The sequence below is a fragment of the Chelonoidis abingdonii genome, chromosome 17 (assembly GCF_003597395.2).
Source record: "Chelonoidis abingdonii isolate Lonesome George chromosome 17, CheloAbing_2.0, whole genome shotgun sequence".
NCBI classification, from domain to species: domain Eukaryota; kingdom Metazoa; phylum Chordata; order Testudines; family Testudinidae; genus Chelonoidis; species Chelonoidis abingdonii.
This window is the reverse complement of record NC_133785.1, coordinates 1,881,990-1,907,376: the sequence shown is the minus strand read 5'-3', so window position 1 is coordinate 1,907,376 and position 25,387 is coordinate 1,881,990. Positions and strand designations below refer to the sequence as shown.

General features: G+C 41.8%; 1 protein-coding gene across 1 annotated transcript in view; it reads right to left on the bottom strand.

Moving 5' to 3' along the window:
* HRH1 (histamine receptor H1) overlaps positions 1-23,461 on the bottom strand; it is a 97,557-nt gene extending 74,096 nt beyond the window's left edge. The window contains exon 1 of the mRNA XM_032773130.2: positions 23,359-23,461. The gene's annotated coding sequence lies outside the window, so the exon portion shown is untranslated. The remainder of the gene's footprint in view (positions 1-23,358) is intronic.
* Between the last annotated feature and the right edge of the window lie 1,926 nt (positions 23,462-25,387).

Below are 25,387 nucleotides of genomic sequence, written 5' to 3'. Positions count from 1 at the left end.
AGGCCAGCAGCAGAGCCCCAAGACCAGCGGCCAGGACCAGGCAGTGTGAGTGCCACTCAAAAACATCTCGCGTGCTGCTTTTGGCATGTGTGCCATAGGTTGCCAACCCCTCCTCTAGTCCCTCTTTATGGGCTGGTAGAGACTGGGTGCAGGGCCTTGATGCAGGGACTACTGTTGTAGCAGCCCCCTGAGCAGCCACACAAAGTGGGAGAGCTTTCTTGCTCGTCCTTCTATCCCTGAATGGCTATGTAGAGGCACTAGGTCCTTCAGGTTACATTTTGATCCTTTTTATGCAGGCATGAATCCAGAGTAGCTCCACTGAAGTCAGTTTACACGAGTGTACTGAGCCAGAATGTGAGGCTTGGAACAAATTTTTGTAGGGTGTCTCAAATTGGGCACTGATATGCAGGCATGACTTTGCCTACTTAGTTTTTAGATACATTGTTGTTAAGAATTAAATATACAAAAACCAGAAACATTTACAGATATTCATAAGGTAAACTGGGCTTTCAAAACTGCTCTGAGGTGTGCTAACTCCTCACTGTGAAGCATCCCACTGCTCATGGTTCCCTTGGTCATATGTGTCTCTGCCATATTTGATGATGCCATATATACGACTGTCATATTTGATGACGTGATTGAAAATGTAATGGCAGCAGCAGATGGATGGTGTGACCAACATCAGCATGGTGTTTATGGTGGGACTATTTCTGTCTTTTCAGGTCCAGTGAGCTGTTAATGCACAGATATTTTACTCCTGGGGGAATTCTGCACCACCGCACAACTGCAGACTTAATGTCCCCTCAGATTTTACTCTCCCCGCAGAAAAATTGATTCACACACCTCTCCTGGAGGGGGTATCTGGAGCAGCTGGGGGAGACAAAAATCACTGCCTTGGGGGGCAGGGCTGGGCTCTTTCTGTCCCTTTCACAGTTGCCAGGCTCCAGCTGTTAGTTCCAGCTGGGCTGAGGAGGGAGAGGGGGAACAGGGCTTCCTCTTCCCCTGTACAGGCCAGGTCAGACCCACCTCTGGGAACCTCTTCTGGCTACAGGAAGCTCCATACAACACCCCACCGAACTCCCCGCACCTGGACCCCCACCCACTGAGCCCCAATTATCTGCACCCAGACCCCACCTCACCAAGTCCCCTCCTGCAGCTCCCTGCTCAGCCCCAACCACCTTCACCTGAATCCTCCCATGGAGTCCCATTCCCCCTGCACATGGAACCCAACAAGCCCATGTGCATGCAGATCCCCTGCCACACTTGGATCTCCCAATGAGCTGCCCACACTCAGATTGCCCCACACAGAACCCTAAACCCATACCTAGATCCCCCCCCACACTAAGCCTCTCTATGCTTGGATCCTGCCAGGCTGACCCTGCATGCCCCAGACCTGAGGCATTTCCTGAATCTTTTTTGTTGTCCGTATTGTTACAGACATGCTTGCTGATGAGTATTTTGAAATAAATTATCACAGTAATTGAAAATTGTGTGATTGTGTTATTTTGACAAAGAAAATATGCAGAATGTTGCAGAATTTTAAAATATTGTGGGCATAAATTTTAATTTTTAGGCACAGAATTCCCTCATTTGTAATCTTTGTAACCTTGGTGTTAATAAGCAGGTTCCCTTGTTTGGTCAAACCACGCCCTTTGTGTGAGTGCTTCAAAGCAATGGGGCAATAAACTGCCATTTCTGCAGTCTTAGCAGTGAGGTAATATTGGCACTGGCCTCTGCTCCATGATTTTTGTTTTTTTCAATGGAAAAAAGAACAGCATGTGCCTTTCGGCTCTAAAGAGTCAAACTGTGAGAGTTAAGAGGATTCTTGTTCCTTTGTACTTAATCTGAGTTTTGAGCTCAATAGAGCTTTCAGACATTGATTTTCAAAGGAGTCTCATAGTTTCATAGAGTTTAAGACCAGAAGGGACCATCACATCATACAGTCTGACTTGCTATATATTACAGGCCATTACATTTCACCCAGATACTTCTATATTAAGCCCAAAGACTTTAATTAGACCAAAGCATTTAATTGCTCAGGAGACTAAACATGTGCCACAGGTAGAAAACAGGAGAGACCAAGGTGTCACCAATTCCTGAGGCCGCTGCAGTGGTAGGGAGTTCTTTAGGTGAGATATTCCCAGATGATCCTAGCAGGTGAGCCATACCTCATGCTACAGAGGAAGACAAAAAACCAAGGTCTCTGCCAATCTGACCTAGGGTAAAATTCCTTCCTGACCCCAAATATGGTGATTAGTCTGACCCTCCACATGTGAGCAAGACACACTAGGCCGGCATAAGTCTAAGGGAGTTAAAGACCCAAATCCCTTTGAAAGTTAGTGGGGTCCTAAATCTCATAAATTCATTTAAAATCACAAGCCTAAAGTATCAGCTTTCATTGTTTCTATATTATTATATTTCTGTCAATGTGACTGAACTACAGCCGGTCAAAACTCAGAATTTCAATTCCACAAGAAATTCCAGCATTTCTAAATAAAATAAAATAAAATAATTGTTCCAAACTGAAAAGAAAAATCAAAATTTCCCACAAAATGAAATTTGAGAACAAAATTAGTTTTGAGTGAACTGAAATGTTTTGATAAAATCAGAACATTTCATTTTGAATTTTTGTATATTTTTAATTGTTTTATATTTTTACATTTTATTTTATTTTTACATTTCAAAATAAAAGTTGAAAATTATTTTAAAATTATGATATAATGTAAAATAAAATATTATAATTGGTGATTGGCACTGAAAGTGGAAATAAAATAAATGCCAACATGAAAAGGTGTTTTGAAATGAAAATTCCATTCTAATAAAGTCCAACTTTATAGAAATGCTATGTTTTGAGATTTTTTTTCAACATAAAATTTTGTCAGAATTGATATGTTTTTGTGGAATTCTTAGATTTTGGTGATTTTGCATTTTCTGAAAGAAAAATGTCTCTTGGAAAAATTTCAGCTAGCTCTCAAGTGAATTACAACAAAGCCCAGGGCCTCAACATCCCCTATTTCTCCATTCCCATGGAGGATATGGGAAACTGCTCCAGTTTGTACTTACTAAGTTTTTTCTCCACTTATTCCATTGGGAGGATGAATTTTCTCCTTTCTCTTCCCAGGGATGTAGCAAAGAGTTCCGTTCCCACTTTCCAAGATCTCAAAGAATCTGAAGAAGGCAGGTCCTTCTGTGTGCAGTCCCTGTGACCAGGGCCACCCAGAGGGTGGGCCCCAAGTGGTCCAATTTGCCTCAGGCCCTGGGCCCTAGGTGACCACCTAGGTTGCCTAAATGGTTGCACTGGCCCTGGATGCAGATGCAAAAAGGCTAATATCATTCTGGGATGTATTAATAGGAATGTTGTATGTAAGGCATGCAGGTAATTGTCCCTCTCCACTTGGCAGTGAGGCTTCAGCTGGAGTACTGTGTCCAATGCTTAGGAAAGATGTGTCCAAATTGGAGAGAGTCCAGAGGAGAGCAACACAAATGATAAAAAGAATGAGAAAAACTGACCTATTAGGAAAATTTGAAGAAACTGGACATGTTTAGTCTTGAGAAAAGAAGACTGAAAGGGACCTAATAATAATCCTCAAATCCGTTGAGATCTTTTATAAAAAGGACTGTGGTCTATTATTCTTTATATCCACTGAAGGTAGCCAAAGATATTTAGGTTATATATAAGGGTAGTTAACTCTGGAATAGGCCTCCAAGGAAGGCTGTGAAATCCCCATGATTGGAAGTTTTTAAAAACAGGGCAGACAAACACTTGTCAGGGATGGTCTAGGTTTACTTGGTCCTTCTACAGCACAGGGCACTGGACTTGATGACTTCTCGAGGTTCCTTCCATTCCTGTATTTCTATGATTCTATAGTCAAGGCAAGACATTCCAGATGACCTAAAACTAATGGAATTAAGCAAACACGTTTATATTGAAACAACTGAATATGCATTTTGTAGATTAAAGCAAACTGACTATGAGTCAGTGACCAAAGGGGACACAATTCTTAGCCTGAGAACTTCGCATAATTAGAAAACTCTAGTACTATTTGGTTCTATGGACACCACTTGGAAAGAGAAAAAGAGGGAGACCTAGAGAAACATTATGAAGAACAATAGAGAAAGAAGTGAAATCCATCAGCATGGCACACAGACGCCTGAATAGACCAGCACTTGACCAAAATAAATGGTGGAAACTGGTGGATGCCCTATGCACCTGAGGGTGAAGGAGGATAAAAAAAGAAAGAGTTATTTTAATTTCTCAGTTGTAAGAGTGGATTAATTTATGAGTGGATTAAATATATATAGAGATATTATTGGTATCTATAAGGCATTCTAGGATCTTCTGGAATAACAAGCACTGCAAAACGTTACAGTCACAGGAAAAACAGCTTGTCTTTGTTTCGAGTTAGCATGACACTTGTGGTTTGCACTGGTGTTCAAGGAAATTAAATAGTGGCCTAATCCACAAGTGTAGCCGAGCTATGGTTGGGGCAGGATGTGGAGTGGAGGGAAAGTACTTTTTCATCACCTATGTGTTCTCCTGATCTTGGGGCAGGCTGGCTCAGGGCAGCCTCAGGACTGCACTAAGTTGTGCCTGGCTACAGCAGCCATCCTGGGGCTGTGCTGCCAATGAGCGAGGTGGCAAACCTCGGCTTTATGCCACCCAGGGATTCTTCAATGCCAAGGGAAATCACCAGCTGTTTAGACCAGCATTACAGCCCCTTTGAATCACCAGAGTGACACAAAGGGGATGGAGCAGGGCTAAGGATCCTATCACATTATGTGGAAACTACACTAATGTACACCCCTTAAAAATCCTAAGTGCTGCCTGCAACTTCCAGGTTAGCCTGATTCCTCAGGTTCTGCAGAGGGCTGAATTACAGACTGGTATGAGGCAGTCTATGCTGATAACTATGAGACTAAACTCAGAACTGCCAAACAGGGAACAGGAAGGTTTGCTTTTAGTCTGCAAGCCCATGAAATACTGTCTAGATGGGGGCTTTTTGTTTGTTTTGTAACTGCATGTATTGAATTCCCATAATATTTTTTCTAAGCTTAAATATTTTTCAACCTAGCTTTCTGAAGGTATCAGCCTCCTATAAGGTCATGATAATCTACATTTCATTTTCATACATTAAACCAATTAATTTTTCAGTTCTTGCTGATAAACACACTCAGCAGGACAGAACTGAATGAGAAAAGCCTGTTGTTAACTTCCTCAAGCACTTAGCACTAGCCAAACTCTAGACCTTGGTTAGCCATTCATGAACATTTCATAATGCAAGAATAATAGTCTCACATTAGATATAACACAGCAAATATATTTTTGCTTGCTAAAAGGGTTCTCTGCTCTAAAAATAACCATTTTCTTGAGGGGGGACCTGCCCTTGATTTGTTCTTATTGATTCCAATAAGAGGATTGGATTTTACAGCTTCTGCCCCTCCCAGTCCAAGCACATTTTTAGCTATTTCTCCACACTGAGCACCTAAACGTATTGATCTTGAATAGCCATCCTACTGTGCCTGACATTAACACCAGTGTGCTAAATGAAAGACAGGACCAAAGAACATCTTGGTATTCTTGCTCAGTTCTCATGAGGCTTCCCAGTCCTTTCTATTTATGTCCAGCATCACTACTGCAACACAAGACATAACCCCATCATGAAGCAGAAGTTTCTTAAGCAACTAAGGCCAGGTCTACACGAAGCGCGAAAATCTATTTTAGATACGCAATTTCAGCTACGAGAATAGCGTAGCTGAAATCGATTATCTAAAATCGATGTACTCACCCGTCTTCACCGCGCGGGATCGATGTGCGCGGCTCGCCATGTCGATTCCGGAACTCCGTTGGTTTTGGTGGAGTTCCGGAATCGATGTAAGCGCGCTCAGGGATCGATATATCGCGTCTAGATGAGACGCGATATATCGATCCCCGAGCAATCGATTGTAACGCGCCGATACGGCGTGTCGTATAGACGTGGCCTAAGGTATGAACATAAAATAACCATTTCAGGACTTTTAACATGCCACTGGTCTTTTTTCCATTCTAAGAGCCACTGATCTCACACAGCTTTGAGGTCTGATAAACCCCAGCATGGGGGAACTTTCTAACCTCCTGACTGCTAGAGTGGCCATCTCTTCTGTCATTGGCTAGGAAACATGGGAACCTGAAAGAGACACTGGCAAAATGGCATCATTTTGGGCTTCATATAAACATTATTTTAACATTTTAGTGCAGATAACCAGGCTATGAGAATGTAGAGTTGTGACCACAGTACTGTAGTTATACCAATTACCTGACTAATTCCTTTCTATTTAAAAACAAAATCCATTTTATTCCACTATTGGAGGGGGGAAATCTCACCATCCTTGAGGAGTGAAACTAGTCACTGGGAGTTAAATTGCCTGGTCCTTTGTGTCACCACAGTGTGGCCCACAAGCCTCCCAGGTAGCCCAGAGTTTAACTTGGTGACTGTTGGGAAATGTGGTTTGACTCTCTACCCATCACATGCAATCAAGGTCCTATCATGTCCAAAGTTAGCGATTTCTTTTTAAAATATGAAAATCACAGAAACTATGATACAAATGCAGCCTTGCTACTGAGCAACTAAGAGTCCAGGATGACATCTTATTTTTGACATGTGCACAGTCACAAATGTGAATTGTGGGTATCAGGCAGAGAAAGCATGATTCTCTTCTTGTTTACTACATACTGTGAATTGGGAGTAACTCCAGTGGCCACAATGTAAAACTAATGTAATGGAGTGGAGGAGATCCAGGTTTTCCACACCAATTAACTGCAGGTGTGAAGAGCTACTTAGAAACCTAAATGACATTCACCTCAAAAAGAAAGAGGTGAGGTTGAGCCTGGTTTCTATTCAGACTCACTAACTCAGTGCTGCTGAGTGAAGCTTGGTTTGATATCGAGAATAGGATTTTTCTGTCTGAAGTGCTTTGTTGATGACGACTGTACAGCCACTGTTCCACAGCTTCTATGGTAACCATGATATACAGAGAGACGGAACCACTGGGGCTTATGGAAGCTAATATAAAACTGAAGTTCTGCTCTTTTTCCTTCAGTCCCACTCACTTCACACACAAACAGACTTTGTTTTAATGAACTACAAGTAAGGGTACAGGGGAGCTGTAATGGTCTTCTAAATACTTGTATCACTAATGCAAGTTCAGACACAGACAATGGGAAAGGAAGAGGAAAATAAAGGGTTTGAGTTTTTTCAAAGAGCAGTTTCCAGCTTTGATAAGAAGAATAAAAAGATACTCCAATAATAAAATCTAAAAGCTATATTATTCTTAGTGCCTTGGTTGCATGCTTTTGCATATTGTCTATCTGAGTCATTTTAAACTTATTCATTCACTAGTTTCTCTGAAACAGCATTTAATAAAACCTCTCTGATTGTTTCTAAGCATTTGAACTAGGAAGGAGGAGAGGAAACATCACATTGTTTCTGAGGGAAAAAGGGGGCTTTCCTTTGAATTCCAGTCCCTTCAGCATCTTCCAAAGTATTTGTGCCATTGTTTGTTCAAAGACTTTTCTCTTACTAGAGAGAATAAGAAAATATTCCATAAGCAGAACTTTCTTGCTAAATAGAAAGATAAAGAGGAGTGCCCCAAGGGTCAGTCCCAGGACCGGGTTTGTTCAATATCTTCATTAATGAACTGGAGGATAGTGTGGATTGCACCCTCAGCAAGTTTGCAGATGACACTAAACTGGGAGGAGTGGTAGATATGCTGGAAGGTAGGGATAGGATACAGAGGGACCTAGATAAATTAGAGAATTGGGCCAAAAGTAATCTGACGAGGTTCAACAAGGACAAATGCAGAGTCCTGCACTTAGGACAGAGGAATCCCATGCACTGCTACAGACTAGGGACCTAGGGGTTACAGTGGAAAAGAAGATGGATATGAGTCAAGAGTGTGCCCTTATTGCCAAGAAGGCTAATGGCATTTTGAGCTGTATAAGTAGGAGTATTGTCAGCAGATCGAGGGATGTGATCATTCCCCTATATTCGGCATTGGTGAGGCCTCATTTAGAGTACTGTGTCCAGTTTTGGGCCCCACACTACAAGAAGGATGTGGAAAAATTTGAAGGAGTCCAGCAGAGGGCAACAGAAATGATTAGGGGGCTGGAGCACATGATTTATGAGGAAAGGCTGAGCGAACTGGGATTATTTAGTCTGCAGAAGAGACGAATGAGGGGGGATTTGATAGCTGTTTTCAACTACCTAAAAGGGGGTTCCAAAGAAGATGGATCTAGACTGTTCTCAATGGTAGCAGATGACAGAACAAGGAGTAATGGTCTCAAGGTGCAGTGGGGGAGTTTTAGGTTGGATATTAGAAACCTTTTTTTCACTAGGGGGGGTGGTGAAGCACTGGAAAGGGTTACTCAGGGAGGTAGTGGAATCTCCTTCCTTAGAGGTTTTTAAGGTCAGGCTTAACAAAACCCAGCCTGGGATGATTTAGTTGGGGATTGGTCCTGCTTTGAGCAGGGGATTGGACTAGATGACCTCCTGAGGTCTCTTCCAACCCTTATATTGTATGATTCTATGATTAAATTCACTGCCACAAGATATCATGGAGGGCAAGAAGTCAACAGGTTTCAAAAGAAGAATTGAGCATTGATATGGATATTAAGAATATCCCTAACTTGCATTAAACAGTACAAAAAGTATGCTGATTGCATGCCAACTAGTATTTATCTGGGGTTAGGAAGTGACTGCCCTTATGGACACATTATTCCATACTTGTTCATTATGGGATTTTTTGGGGGACCTCCCTCTCAATTTTACAGTATTATGATGTACTGTACAAAGACAGGACATTGGATCCCTTCCAACCCAGAAGTCTCTTCCAGCCCTGATATTCTATGATTCTATGATAAAACAGATGACTGAAGACTACTAATAATTCCTATAATGTGACAATTTACTCCCAGAGGCCAAGTTCCTTAGTGAGTTGCTAATTGTTTTCCTTAATATTTTCTCAGTTTTTATAGTAGTAATTTTATTACTGCTATGAACTGTGTTATTGTGCAGAAGTTCATATCTGACAAAGAACAAGTAATTTCTGAGCTTTATTGCAGTACAACCCTTTTATGCAGAAAATTGTTGAACAAAAGGAGGCTTTCATCCACAACCCATTTTCCTGAATGTTCTGGATATTACAAAACATAGATTTTGGATAAAGGGTGTACTCAGTGATGAGCTGCCAAAATCTTAACAACCGGTTCCCTACCAGGTCTCTGGCTGCACTTCGGTGGCGAGTCCTTCAGTGCTGCCAAGAACCAGAGCGAGTGAAGGACCCGCCGAATTGGGCCCCACACTTCGTAAAGCCGGCCCTGCACATCGGGGTTGCAAAATTGTATCGGGCGGTGGGTAGGGAAGGCTGTGCCTCCCTGTCATAGTATTCCTTCCCAGATCTGAACCTTAGAGTTCAGAAAATGAGATACTAGCATGAATCCTCTAAGCTTAATTACCAGCTTAGATATGATAGCACTGCCACCACCCAAAAATATAGTGTTTTGGGACACTCTGATCTCCCCAACCTTCCCTGGGGACCCCAAGAACCCAAATCCCTTGGGTTCTTAAAACAAGGAGAAATAAACCATTCCCCTCTCCTTTCCCCCTCCCAGACTTTCCCTCCCTGGGCTACCTGAGGACTACTGATCCAAACTCTTTAAATCACAACACAGAGAAGCATATCCCTTCCCTTCCACAAAGAGGCAAACAGATTCAAGGAAACAGGAGAGATTCCACCTCTTCCCCTCCCGTCTCCCTCCCCAGTCTGGTGAATTTAACCAATCCCCTGGATTAAACAAGGGAAAACAAGGAAAAAAATCAATCAGGTTCTCTTAAAGAAATCTTTATAAAGAAAGGAAAAAGTAAGAATTATCTGTGTAACTTCAAGATGTAAATATTACAGGGTCCTATAGCTTACAGACACTAGAGAGAAACTTTTCCCCAGTACCAATACAACATCAAATATTCCCAGCAATACACATATAAAGTTAACACCCAGACCACATTTGCAAATAGAGAAAACAATCAAAAAGACTAAAACCGCCTGTTCTTACTTACTATTTGACAGGAAACTTAGAGAGCCTGTAGTAATGTCTGGTCTCTTTCAGACCCCAAGAGGACACACAACGGACAAAGAACACACACAAAACTTCCCTCCACCCAGATTTAAAAGTACTTGTCTCCTGATTGGTCCTCTGGTCAGGTGTTCCAATTCCCTGGCTTGTAAACCCTTACAGGTAAAGACATAACCCTTAACATCTGTTCTGACACTCCAAAACAGCCTGTCCACCCTCTTACCCCCACCCACGTCCTGCCTCCGACTGCCCCCTTCCACACCGCAACATCAACGCTCCCCTGCTCCTTGTCCCCTGACCACCCCCTCCCGAGACCCCCTACCCTAACTGCCCCCCAGAAACCCACCCCCTACTCAACTCACCCTGCTCTCTGTCCCCTGACTGCCCAGACCCCATCCACCACCACCCCGACAGACCCCTGGAACTCCCACGCCTACCCAACCCCCTGCATTCCCCATCCCCTGACAGCCCCCTCAGAACCTCCGCCCACTCCAACTGCTCCCTGCCTCTCATCCAACCCCTCCTCCCAGCCCCGGCCCGGCCCCTTTACCATGCTGCTCAGGGCAACATGTATGGATGCTGTGCGGCCCGCTGGAGCTTGCAGCCCACCCCCTTACCATGCCGCTCAAAGTGGCAGGAGCTACAGAGCTGTCCAAGAGCCATTCAGAGTGCTGGTGCTGGCGGCTTGGCATGCTGAGGCTCTGTGAGGAGGGGAAGGCAGGGGAGGGGCCAGGGGAGCCTCCCCAGCTGGGAGCTCAGGCAGGCCGGACAGGATGGTCCCATGGGCCGGATGTGGCCCACAGGCCGATGTTTGCCCACCCCTTTAACAACTGGTTCTAAAATGGCTTCTAAATTTAACAATGGGTTCTCATGAACCAGCCCCTGCTCACCACTGGCTTTGCTTACTGATGCTTATCATGTTTACATTGACAAAAATTTTAACTCAGATATAATAACTTTAGAGTCAATGACCACAGAACAAAACAGTGTAATAATGATAATAATGTTTTTGTTATCTCATTGTAGTAAAAGTTGACAGTCCAGTTAAAAGGCTAAAATCTATATATTTTGGAGATCGACTGATGTATACAGTATGCACCTATGTGAAGTGACATCTTGGTTCTATTCCCCTGCTATGCTAATGAAGTGTGATCTCGGGGAAATTATGTAGGCCTTGTCTACAGGAAGGAAATTGGCTGGCATAGTTAATCTGGAATACCTATTCCAAAGTGGAGTTGTTATTCTGGAAAAATGTCACTTTAATTCTGGAATAAGGTGGCCACCCAAGGAGTTATTCTGGAATAGTTATGGCAGTGTAGTTTTTCTGGAATAGCTATGCCTGTCAATTTTCCATGTGCCTAAATTTTCCCATCTGCAAAAGAGAGATGATGATAATACTTTTATGTTTTCGTAAAAAGCTATTTATATAAATATACATATGTAAATGATGTATCCTCAAAGACTCAAGAAGCTCAATTTATTTAGCTTATCAAAAAGAGGGCTATGGGTGACTTGATCGCAGTCTGCAAGTACCTACATGGGGAACTGAAATTTGATAATAGAGGGATCTGCAATTTAGAAAGGTATAGCAAATTTAAACTAGAAATAAGATGCAAATTTTTAGCAGTGGGGGCAATTAACCATTGGAACAATTTACCAAGGGTTACGGTGGAGTCTCCATCACTGGAAATTTTTAAATCAAGATTGGATGTTTGTCTAAAAGAGACCCACTAGTTAAAATAGTCAATTCAGGGAAGTCCTACTGCCTGTGTTGTATAGGAGGTCTGACTAGATGATCAGAGTAAATCCCTCTGTCCTTGGAATCTAGGAGATGTACAGATGAAAGGTAGGATTTTAAAAAGCTCTTCCCATTGTCCTAACTCTGCTCCCATTGGAGTCAGTTGGAATTTTATTATCCCCTTCAGTGGCAGCAGAGTTAAAATATTCAAGAATGCTAAGCAGTGGTCTATATAAAAAGTGCTAAGTGTTATTATACATCTGAGCTACAAAATTTGTGAAATTGGAGACCACATAAACAAAAGATAGGAGTAATCTTCTCTGAATATGTCTGAGTGTTATATTTTGTATTATGTTCTATTTTTATCCCACTTGAGAGGAGAGCAAGTCTGAAGAAAGAAACATCTTATCTCAGAGTGCAGCTTTAATGTAATGGCATAATTAGAGTCCATAGTGTTTTTTCTAAAGCACAAACTGTAATATTTCACACTGGCAGAAATGATTGAAGTAAGATCACTGTGTTTTCTCAAAGATGCTGGACATCAGCATAGGACAAGAACCAAAGGCCTCTTTTCTGAATTTTGATTTTTTCACTACAAAGTGAATGAGTGCTGCTGGGTCAGAGGGTCACAATCTTTCAGTAAGCTTAAAGTTCCCTTTGTTTTTCAAAATGCCAGAAGCACACTATCAGTCAAATATATGTTAGACAAAGCTATGCTTTCGTCATTCCATGGGCTTCTTAAATTTTAATGTAGTAGCCTGATAATATCTCAGAAGTCAGATAATGTCTCTTGAGTCATCAGTGCCACTACATCTTTGCTTTTATTTCTATGTCATTTAAAGGGAATAAGCACAATTCAAAAATATTATACTCACTAGCCTGAAATGAAGCTGCCTAATTCACATAGGAGTTTTGCAGGTTCATAGCAAATCTACTGATTCATTGTATTGGTCTGGCTACTTGACTTGTTCTCACATCAAATAAAAACTGAATCCCTGGCCATTTGTGGGCATAAAAGATTCCACGTAAAATTTACAATGTTGCTTCTCTGTTCTTATTGCATTCCAGTTATATTCCATGTTACTACATTCTGCCTACTTAAAATCCCCATTATTTCAATTAGATATGACATTCTCTTTCACATCCCTTCCTAAGATCTACTGACGCAGAATGGATGGCACATTCCATCCTAAGAGGCACCTGAATGTCAGGGTGGTAGGAGAAGTAATCCCTAAACTCTGTAAAGCACTTAGAATGCTATATATAAATATAAAGTTATAATTTATTATTGCTGATGAGAACAGGACCCTAAATGGTTCATTTTCCAGTAGATTTTCCTATGGAGCCCTCTTGTGGCTTTTCTGGATGCCTTCCTTTGTCACTAATCTTAATTTTGCCATGAAATACTGCTTGGCTTGCTGCTGAGGACTTATAATACTCACAAATTCTCCAGTTCTGGGTCTTGTTAGCACCCATAGAGCTAGTGAGGAAACTCATGACACACCTTCCTTCAAGCAAACAAATGGAATATAGTGGCTTGGGGTACATGACTTCTCACACAGTATACCCTCTTTGGTATATAAAAATCAGCTGGAGGGCACCAGCAGAAGAAAGACCCCAACCCTTTTCTCTCTTCTGACACAATGTGTCTTTTAACAAGTCTAAAAGAACCTCCCAAGACTTTTGATATATCAGTTTATTTCTCTCTCCTTGACAGCATGTGGAGATTTTCCCCATTTTATCTCTCTAACTTTCTCCTGTAAGGGACTGATCAGCCACCATCTTGATAACTCAGGAGGAGCAGACAGCCTTTGCTTCAGAGCCTCTTGATATCATTCCTTAATCAGTAGGTGTGCTTTGACATAGAACTCCTGCCTACCAGAGGCTGAGCAAATCTGGGAGCCAAGAAACAAAGGCAAGATACATTGATGGGAAATGAGCTGGATCTGGATCTGGCTGGAAGGGCAGAGCAGCGAACATGCATCCCTCAGGCCAGACTAGTATGCCAGGTTGCTGCCTAGAAAGCAATGTGTAACTAAAAGGATCAAGGGCTCAGTCTATTTTACAGACTTTTTTGGCATTGCTGAGAGAGATAATTGGAACTTATACATTGACTTCACTGAGATAAGAAAACAAATGTTTTTTTATTTAATTTGGATTTATTGCATTTGCTTCCCTAGATCATCATCTGTCTTGAGATTTGGATCAAATGAAAGGGAGTGTACTAAAATGAGTAAGCTGTCAAATGGCATATTGGGCAGGTTTTTTCTTGTTACTCTTAACTTTTAGCATTCGTGTCAGAAATGGACTCTCCCTCCCCTATCTTGTAGGCCCTACCCCAAGGGTGGCCAACCTGTGGCTATGGAGCCACATGTGGCTCTTCAGAAGATAATATGTGGCTCCTGTTAGGAGCTGACTCTGGGGGGAAAATGGTGGTTGCTCAGCACCCACAGGCAGCCCCATTAGCCCCTCTTCCCTTCCCCAGCGCCTACCACCCACTGGCGGCCTCCCCCAATCAGCGCCTCCTCCTCCCTCCCCCGTGCCTCTTGCCCGCTGTGATCAATTGTTTTGTGGTGTTCAGGAGACTCTGGGGGGGAAGGATGGAGGAGGGAGGATGTGGCATGCAGTGCCCCTCCCTCCCCTTACTCCTCCTGCCCATCGTGATCAGCTGTTTCACGGCATTGAGAAGGCTTGGGGAGTGGGGGAGAGGAGCAAGGACATGGTGCGCAGCCTCACCCCACCCTCTCCCAGTGCCTCCTCTCTGTGCTTTCTGCCGATTGCGATCAGCTGGTTTGCGATGCACAGGAGGCTGGGGGTATGGGAGAGTAAGGACACAGCTCGCTTAGGGGAGGGGATGGGAAGAGATGGTGGGGACATGAGGAAAAAGGTGGAGTGGGGGGCGGGGCCTGAGACAGAGCCTGGGGTCCAGCACCCCCAGGCCGGCACTGGTGTCTCCTTGAATAAAGCACATGGTGACTAGCTGGTGTGGAAATGTTTAATCAAAATGTTTCTTACACCATCTAAGAATGGAAGGCAAGTGCAAACAGGAAAGAAAATCAAGGCTTCCAACAGGAGTGGGAGAATAAATACTTTTTTGTTAAACGTAATGGTAAGACCACGTGTCTTCTTTGCCAGACGTGTGTCTCTCAGTTCAAATCTTCAAACTTGCAGCGTCATTTCACTTCTAGCCATGCACATATGGCTCAAGAATTCCCACAAGGTTCTGAACGCCACACTTTAAAACTGAAAACTTTGAAAAAACAAACAGATGTAGAAGCCAAGTTCTTCACCAGATTTGCTAACTGATCGCAGACTGTAACGTTAGCCTCCTATTATGTGGCCTGGCACGCTGCCTGTGTGAAAAAGCCCTACTCTGAAGGAGAGTTTATAAAAACCATGCCTGACTAATGTTATTTCAATCCTGTCTCCAGAGAACGAGAATCTACAGAAGAAAATTTCTGGCCTGCAACTTTCACACCACACAATAGAATGCAGAATCTCCGACCTGATCAGTGACATTGAATCACAGCTTCAGCAGTGTGAGTATTTAAGCATCACTTTGGATGAGTCATGCCATGCACAGGAACCTTATTAATGGTATTTGTCCACACTGTGTCTGACGACTGTGCTGTAATGGAAGAACTCCTCAATACCGTGTCACTAAAGGACAGAACTTGTGGACAAGATCTAAAGAAGGTATTGATGTTAGTAGTTGCAAAAAGCCACTTGCCTTTATAGAGGCTCATTGCCATTGCAATGGATTGGGCTCCATCCATGTGGGGATCTGTGAATGGATTAGTCGGGCTTTGTAAATCTGACAAGAGCTTTCCCAAATTTTGAACATTTCACTGTATTATTCTTTGGGAGCTACTGATATATATAAATCTCAAATTTGATCACATCATGAAACCTCTCTTGCACATTATGATTATAAATTTCATTCTCTCAAATGCACTCAATCACAGACAATTTCAAAATCTATTTGGAAAACTGGATGAAGATGACTCCCTGCTGATTTCACTGTGCAGTTCAAATGCCCTCGAGAGGTAAAGTTAATTCCTATTTTTTCGAGCTCCTGGAACTAGTAAAATTGGTTATGGAGCAAAAGCACAGTATACACCCTGAACCTACAGATTCTGAATGGCTTCTAAACGTGGCATTTCTTGCAGACATGCTGCTGCATTTGGATAAACTAAATGTGGACTTGCAAGGAAAATTCCGATTGCTGTCTGATCTAGTGCAAGGCGTGTTTGCGATCCTGAACAAACTGCAGTCATTTCACAGACAAATGCTTGAGGGAGAGCTGACATACTTTCCCTCAATGTCATAACTTCAAGCCAGAACAAAAGAAAATCCAGGAGAACCCCTAAAATGGAGCACAACTAGATATGTAAGCATAATTAAAGATCTTAAGGACAGTTTTGAGGAAGGATTCCAAAACTTGCAGCAGAAAAGACCTCAGATCAGATTTCTGATTGACCCTTTTAGTGCTGAAGCCAATTGTCTGAAGCCCCCTTTAGTCACTGATGAAGCAACATCCCAGATGGAAATCATAGAACTTTTGGAAGACAACAGATTGAAATCTGTTCAGAAGACCCTTACTTTCTGGAAACCTGTACCAAAGGATAAATACCCTAACATCAGAGGTGAAGCCCTAAAATTAATCTCAATGTTTGCCTTGACCTATCTTTGTAAGTCTGTTTTTTTGACATTCAAACATGTGAAATCCAAGCACCAATCTGTTTTGACAGACAGCCACTTAAGAGAACTGCTGCATGTGAGCACCACTGAACACAAACCAAACTTCAAGGGAATTGTTGAAAGCAAAGATTGCCAGAAGTGTATACACACACACACACACATACATATAGATATATGTATTGTGATGGGGCAAGGCCAGATGGCTACAGTAAAGTACTGAGGAACAGGTATGTTAGCCCCAGGCTAAACAAATTCCTAGTACCATAGTAACCAAATGGCAGTTGCTCCAGGTTAATCAAGGCACCTGGGGCCAATTAAGATCTTTCTAGAAGGCAGCAGAGGTAGCTACATTGGTTAGAACACTTGCAGCCAATCAAGGCAGGCTAATCAGGGCACCTGGGTTTAAAAAGGAACTCACTCCAGTCAGGTGGGGAGGAGCCAGAGGAGAGGAAGTGTGTGAGAGGAGCTGGGAGCAAGAAGCTGAGACTGAGAGGGTGTGCTACTGGAGGATTGAGGAGTTATCAGACAATCAAGCATTATCAGACACCAGGAGGAAGGTCCTGTGGTGAGGATAAAGAAGGTGTTTGGAGGAGGCCATGGGGAAGCAGCCCAGGGAGTTGTAGTTGTTATGCAGCTGTTACAGGAGGCACTATAGACAGCTGCAATCCACAGGGCCCTGGGCTGGAACCCGGAGTAGAGGGCGGGTCTGGGTTCCTCCCAAACCTCCCAACTCCTGATCAGACACAGGAGGAGTTGGCCCAGACTGTGGGTTCCACCAGAGGGGAAGATCACTGAGGTGAGCAAACCTGCCAATAAGCGCAGGACCCACCAAGGTAGAGGAGGAACTTTGTCACAGTATATAATCATTACATATTACTGTGACTCTTTGGCAGTGCACATTGGTAAATTTGGCTCTCTCAGGCTCAGTTTGGCCACCCGTGCCCTATGCAATACAGAAAATTGTGCATACTTGTCCTACAGTGTGCATGTGCAAACCCTCTTTAGAGTGCTACTGCTGTATGACTCTTGCTAGTGTGTAAAATCCATGCAATGCATTGCATGACGGCACTGGGAGGGTATAGGGAGCCTCTTTGTCCCTCTGCCCCTGTTCAGGAGTGAAGGAGGATACACTCTTGAGTTTTAGGAGGGGACTGGCTGATGTACCTCCACACAACCCCATGGCCTCAAGGGGGTGTGAGTCAATGGCTTGAGGCCAAGCTTTCTGGGCACAGGCTATAGTGGATAGCAAGTGCTAGAGAGGAGGAGTAGATGAGATAGTGCTGCAGAGAATAGTGATCCCACGCACCTCTGAGGCAACCTGCTCTGTGCCAGATCTTAATTGCTATTGTTCTGCTCCACCTTTCCTCTATCCTGGCACACTCTTGGTGAGCTTAGCCAGGATTTTGCTGTCTGTTTCAAAAAAAAAAAAAAAAAGTTGAATGGTCTCTGCTTACTGAGCATGTGGCAGCTCTACACCATCTCTGTATGGCTGAGACATGGAAACTGCTCTAACAGGATGATATCCTCTCAGGAATAAATATTAGTGTTGCAGAAAGTGCCCCGATGCTTTGAAGATTAGAGAGCTTTAACTTACAGGAAACCAGTTTCCAGCTCATCACATTTATAACCATGACTGGAGAATGAAGAAATGTCTCACCACCATGTGGAAAGTTCATCTCAGTGATGCTTCAGGACCATTTCCTGAATGGCTTTCAAAAACTTCTGAAGAAAAACTGCCAGAATTAACTGATGGCTGTTGCTGTGTAGTAAGCTGAAGGCTGATTTTTTAACTAACAGTTCCCTGATTAATAAGTGGTGTGGATGTTCTGTGAGCAATAAATGTGTAAATAGATGAACCAGAGTGGTCTCAAATTACATTTAACTTGAACTATTTAAATGTTAACAGTCACTGGTAGATGAGGGATTTTGTGTTTTGACACTTATTCATTAGGTCAAAATGTCCAGCACGCATGCGGAAACCAAAAGCATAATCCATTGAAATGTGTGTGACAGGTTTATAGATGTGCAGCTCCCTTACTGTTAGGGACTACACAATTCAGCTGTTTGTTGTTTTGTGTACTTTCCTCTTTGATGTATTACAGAGAATCACATCTGGGGAGCCCTTAGCTAAATTGTGTGGCTTACTCATTTTACAATCTCCTTTTAAGATGTGTTTTAATGACTTTGTATCACTGAGAGCCCTAGTTCATACTAAGTAATACAGTTTTATTCTCCTTCTCAGAGATCAACAATTTGTGTTCACAGCCCTGTACTAAGATTCTTTTGGGCGTTATGTTTTATTTAAAATGTTGACTGTACAATTTTATTCCTAATACAGACAACCCCAAGGCAGAATAGCTACAGAATATATCTTTAGCATCAGTGTAAGCCTTGGTTTGAGACACAATCCTTGTGAATCTGCAAGGAGGAAGTCAGCACAGGTGGATATTTGCAGGCCCATTGGGCTATCATCACAGCCAGCTTCCTTCTGGTGGCCTGTCCCTGGATCTTTAGTGGCCAATTAACATAATCTCCTACACTCCCCATCTTTTACCTTCTGTGCAAGCTACTAAGGGAGGCAACTACCCCACACAATTTCAAGGGTTTCTATCCTGATCCTCCTACTTAGAGAAACAGGAGAGAGATGCCAAAATACATTTGTACTAGGCCACGAGGACAGATGCTGAAGCTCTAATTGCAGAACAAGTTAAGATTCAAAAGTATAACCTGATTATCAAAATATTTCTTTAGTATTAATTTTACCAGACAGAAGTGATGGGGAGTGCAACATTTGTCTAAATGTGCAACATGTTCTATAGTTTTAAATTTCATTCCCTTCAATTTGTGATGAGTAATGATGGAAATATTTGGGGCTTGGTTTCTGGGTAGAATGAGAAATAGATACTTTGAATCTGCAGGGGTAAACAATTAACTCCTTCTAAGCAGCTGTATCCTGCTAGTGATCATAAATATTATCTTATAGTCAGCATAATAACTGATCCTAGTTCCAACATCACATCCCTGGATATCACAACCAAAATAGAATCCTCCAAGGAATCTCTCAACTCTTCCTCCTGTTGCCAGTAACACAGTTGTTTCATGTGTAGAATATTTTTAGCATCCCTAAAACAAAAGAGTCGATAAAACATGTGTACCTGTTTTTCCAGATAAAAGGCTTTCTTTCTTTAGTACATATTTATTGTGACCCATTGTTCCCATATCCAGACAAAGCAAATGTACTAATAGAACTGTAGCTTCTGTTTCTGAATGATCCTGGACAAAACACTCTGAATTACGAACGGTAAAGCTGGATTCCTATCAAACTTTTCCACTTACGAGAATGACTCACTTTCTTTGCCAGTGTTCTTTTAAATCATGTTCTCAGTGAAAAATTATTGGAAGTCTCCTGTAGGCTCCTCTTATATTACTTCCCATTACTTCATTATTTGTGTTCAGAGACTTGGAGATCATTGTGACTTAAAAACTCATCTGGAAGCCTGAAGATGGGACAACATGTTTTAATCTCTAATGGGAATGTAGAGTATACTGAAGTAGGCTAACTCAGCATAAGGCTTTGTACTTGGCTGTCTAATTGCATTTTCATCAAGGAGGAAGCATGAGCCAGTAGATGGGAAGTGAAAGACCAAAGCTGTATCCCCAGCTCTGAACTGAGTGGTCTCTTAAGCTTTCTGTGTCTTGTTACCCATCTCTCAATTGGGGGTAATGGAATAGTTATACTTGTCCACCAATGTGAAGTGTTGAAATCTTCGGAAGAGAAGCACTATGACAGCCAAATATTAGAACAATTGATGTAAATGGATGAAATGTCAGTTGCAGTTTAATATATAAATCTATAAGCAATGTGGCTAGTTAATTTATTTAACTTTATCTTATAAATGAGAGGGTTTTCTGCACTATTGCTTCATTCCTAAAACTGAGCAGCCATTGTCATCCATCATAATTGGATGCACCAGCCTTTATTAAAAAAACAAAACACTGAATCTACCTTTACAAACAGAGTATCTTGAAATCTTTCTTTACCCAGCACTGTTATTTTTCCTGGATCGTAAGATCCTTTTTCCTGTATAAAATGTCTTTCTTTAAATGTTATAAATACAGGTCTACCAGCAATACATTTAAATAAATCTTTTTGTTCAAGCAATGGAAAAATAATGCAGTGTCAGCATTGATTGAAACCTGTCCCTAAGTGATTTCCAAATGTTAACAGTGGAGAATTACAAATAAAAGAACAAAGGCATGAAAAGGAAAGTAATCCTGATGCGTTTAACTATCAAATCACATCCCTGTTTTCAACACATCTGAGTTTGAATTCTTCCTGGTCATAAACAGTTTCTGTCAGAACTAGTCCATCCACAAACAGAGAGGGTTTCATTTTAATTAGAGATCATAATTCAAAAACACCTATTGCAGTTGTAAAATCTGGAATAACCTTAATCCAGAGATTGGCAAAACTCAGTATTTTACCTTCACACAGATTAGAAGAAATAATAGAAATCTTCTAAGGAGTAATTGGAATTGATAAAATGAAATAAAAAGTTTGGACCAGCATGGTCCTTACAGAATTTAAATATAATTTGTTGTCACTGAGAGTTCTATACAGGAGGATTTTCAAAATCAGGGCCAGTCCTATGGGGTTGGGTTCTAGCAACACCATCATAGGACCCAACCACACCAGCCATACCATCAGGGGCTCATTCACCTGCACATTGACTAATGTGATATATGCCATCATGTGCCAGCAATACCCTTTTGCTATGTACATTGGCCAAATCGGACAGTCTCTATGTAAAAGGATAAATGGACACAAATCACATATCAGGAATGGTAACATACAAAAGCCAGTAGGAGAACAATTCAATCTCCCTGGACACTCAAGAACAGATTTAAAGTAGCTATTCTTCAACAAAAAATCTTCAAAAACAGATTTCAAAGAGAAACTGCAGAGCCACAATTCATTTGCAAACTTAATGCCATCAAATTGGGCTTGAATAGGGACTGGGAGTGGTTGGCTCACTACAAAAGCAATTTTCCCTCTCTTGGTATTGACACCTCCTTATTGATTATTGGGAGTGAACCAGATACACCCTGATTGAATTGGCCTTCAACATTGGTTCTCCACTTGTAAGAGAACTCCCTTCTCTTCATGTGCCAATATATATTTATGCCTATATCTGTAACTTTCACTCGATGTATCTGAAGAAGTGGGTTTTTTACCCATGAAAGCTTATGCCCAAATAAATCTGTTAGTCTTTAAGGTGCCACCGGACTCCTCATTGTTTTTCTATATTTATAAGAATTTCAGTAAAACAAAGGATATTACAATAATGATTTCCCTTCGATTTATTGGGTCAAATTCTCTGCTGATGGGCAACTTTACTGGAGTTAAAGCAGCAGAGAATTTGGCCCATATGTATTTGCTTCCAGTGTTAAATTATGTGGAGTAGTCATTCAGGAGTAGAAAGCTGAGGATCTGCCTTCCCTGCAAAAAAGATAAGTGTGTTTTTACATGGAGATAGCTAACTTAAGAAAGCTCTCTCAGGGTTCATCTACATGGAGATAAAAGCCTTGTGGCGTGGCTGCTGCTGGCTCAGGTTAGCTGACTTGAGTGTGGGGCTAAAAATTTCTGTGTAGCTGTTTGGGCTTGGGCTTGAGTCTGAGCTCTGGGACACTGCGAGGGTGGAGAGTCCCACAGCTGGGACTCCAGCCAATCCCAAATGTCTACATGGCAATTTTTCAGCCTCAGAGCCCAAGCCACCTGAGTTAACCCAAACCAGACACAGGTTTTTTATCCCTGTGAGTCATACCCTCGACGTAAATCAGAGTGCAGACAAGGCACAGGTAATTTTTACTTCAGTGTAGTTAGCTGACATAAACCCTGGATGGGGGTTCTAAGTACTAGCTATACTGAGGTGTAAATTTACTCTGGGTTTATGTCCTTTAAAATTTTACATTGAGTCTGCTATCTTGATGTAAAAACCCCATCTTTTGTGCAGTAAAGCCATAGCTCTTTGAGACTCTTGGCTTTAATGAGTCTGATCATAGCTGAATGTGAGGTTTGGGCTATTCCTGCAGCTGGTGTGCAGGAGGAGTTTGGTAAATTTACTAACATAGTGCATGCAGCATTTCCCCAATGTTATGATTTTCAAAATGTTATCATTAAAATATGATATTGTGCACTTTTCTAGGTCTGGCATATCAGTTATGCCAAATATTTACATTAACATTAAGCATTAATCCTAAACGGATTTCAAAAATCAACTGATCCATTGGAGAAGCAACATTTGTTTTGTATTGTGCCGCTGTAAAATATACTGCAGATGTTCTGAACCTAAAGAATTTAAATGAAAAATATAGACCTTGTCTGTAAACTTACCTACTTTAGTAGAAAACTTTTTCATTTTTAAACCTTATGGCTGCAGTTCTTCTAGCAGTATATTCAGGTTAATGCTATTGTTCAGGTAATGGAACAATAATTGACTTTCCTCCTTGATTTAAATTTGTCTCTTTTATGACCCATATACAATTCTGATGCTTTTACCTATCATTGTTCCTAAAGTGTGACAACTGGAATCCTCCATCATCATTAGCAGGTCTCATTAGAACAGTACAGCCTTTAGTATGCAGTTTTCCAAGCATTTCATAAATGTTAATGAATTAAAGCTCTCAACAAGCCTGTGGAAAGGCAGGTAAAGAATATATGATATCAAACTAAAATGTAAAAATGTGGATCACTAGCTCATGACTACCGAAGTTATGGGGAAAATATGATCAAGTATTAGTAACAACTTACATTTATTTTATAACTTTCATCCTGAGGTATTCCACAGTGCCTTACCAAACAATATTCTGGAATCATGTTACCTGCCACTGAAATGAACCCACCTCCAGTGTAGAGTTGGTCAGAACCAGAAAGATTTTAAATTGGAATAATAATAAATCAAAAAAAATAGAAAATTTGAAATGTATTGCAAAACTAGAAAAACAGAAACATTTTGATTCAACCTTATCAAAATATTTTCATTTTAATAAGGTCAAAGTAGTTTCATTTTCAATGTTATCAACTTGAGTATATAAGAATATAATTTATTTAATTAATTAATTATAGTTAATAAGTCCTCAATATGAGCTCTCGGTGCAGTGCTGTGGCAAAAAGGACTAATGCAATCCTTGATTGTATGAAAAGGGGAATAATAAGTAGAAGCAGGGAAGGTAATCTTGTCTTTTTACACAGCATGGGTACAACCACTACTAGAATATTGTGTCCAGTTCTGGTGTCCACAAACTTCAAGAAGGATGAGGGAATACTGGAGAGAGGGCAAAGAATGGCCACACCAATGATCCAGCGGCTGGAAAACAAGTTTTATGAAGTAAGACTTAAAGAGCACAACTTATCACCTTATCCAAGAAAAGGCTGAGAGGAGATTTGATCCCTGTGTATAGATACTTACACATGGAAAAGATAGGATAGTGAGGGATTTTTAAACCTTGTTGATAAAGGCATAACAAGATCTAACAGCTGGAAACTGAACTTAGACAAATTCAACCTTTGAAATAAATGCAATTGCCTAGTAGTGATGGCAATGAAACATTGGACCAAATTTCCAGAAGGGGTTGTGTATTCACCATCACCATTAAAACCAGATAAGGGAGCTTTCTAAAAAATATGCTTTAATCCAGCATTGGGCTAGGTAGTTGCGGTGGTTCCTTCTGGCCTTAGAATCTGTGAGTCTGCAAATTTATGAATCTCAAAAATGTGGAATAACAAATTTTTAGCCATCATTACTATTTCCCCTTTATTCTCTGGGAAAAGTTATCGGGGAAAATAGTAAGAAAGATCAATCGTATATAGGGTAACAGCGTCAGAGGCACCTTACATATCTATGTTATAACTTTAACACCGCTGAAGGTAATTCCCAACGCGCTGGCGCCATTGCCACTTACCATAAACAATATTCTGGAATTCCATTCCCAACCCCTTTTCCAACCCGACCCAACAGGAAAGACTGCCCTCTGGCCCACCCGCAAATCGCAAAGCCTCAGGGGCCCAACGCATGGGCAGTTCAGCCCACGCACCTCACAATGTCGTAAAAGGGAGGCTGGAGCTCCCAAACTACCACCCGTATAGCCCCTTCCGGCAATAGAAGAGAATAGGTCGTTGTGCAGCTGAGGCCACGGACTCAATGTGAGTGGTCCACGGTAGGTCCAGCAATCCTCGCTACACCAATTGGAGCCGAGTGGCACAGAGGAATGTTACTAGTCCCCAAAATCACGCCCAGTCCTCTACGATACCACAGTCTTTTCCACCTGGTGTCTCTATGAACTCGAGACGTACCAATAAAAGAGGGAGCCCTTTCAGAGAATCAATGCTTCCAAGACCCCAACGGAGGAGCTGCTGGCCCACAAAAGGAAGTAAAGGGGACAGGAGATCAAGCTGATGATAATACTCAAATAGATAACTCTAGAGACATCAGTTCTGAACTGTAATAACTCACTGCTCGCTCAAACCATGGAGGAAGGTTTATGACTATCGACAAGGAGAATATGAAGGAGGAATCATGTGAGCGAAGGATGTGCGACTCTCCTATACGCGCTTCTTAATCACAGAAAGTCTAGGTAATTTTTTTCATTGTTGAGAAGTGAATTCTCACTCATGCGAATGCCAAGTAGTGGTGATCTGCGCAAAGAGGCATCTCTCTAGCGGCCATGGATCTCCAGAGGCCTCGTTGACAGAGCCTAGATAAGGGCTACCTCGAGGATGCCATGGTTAATGATATAGAACATGGTACTTCTCATAGACTGATAGAGCTCCGGTACTGACT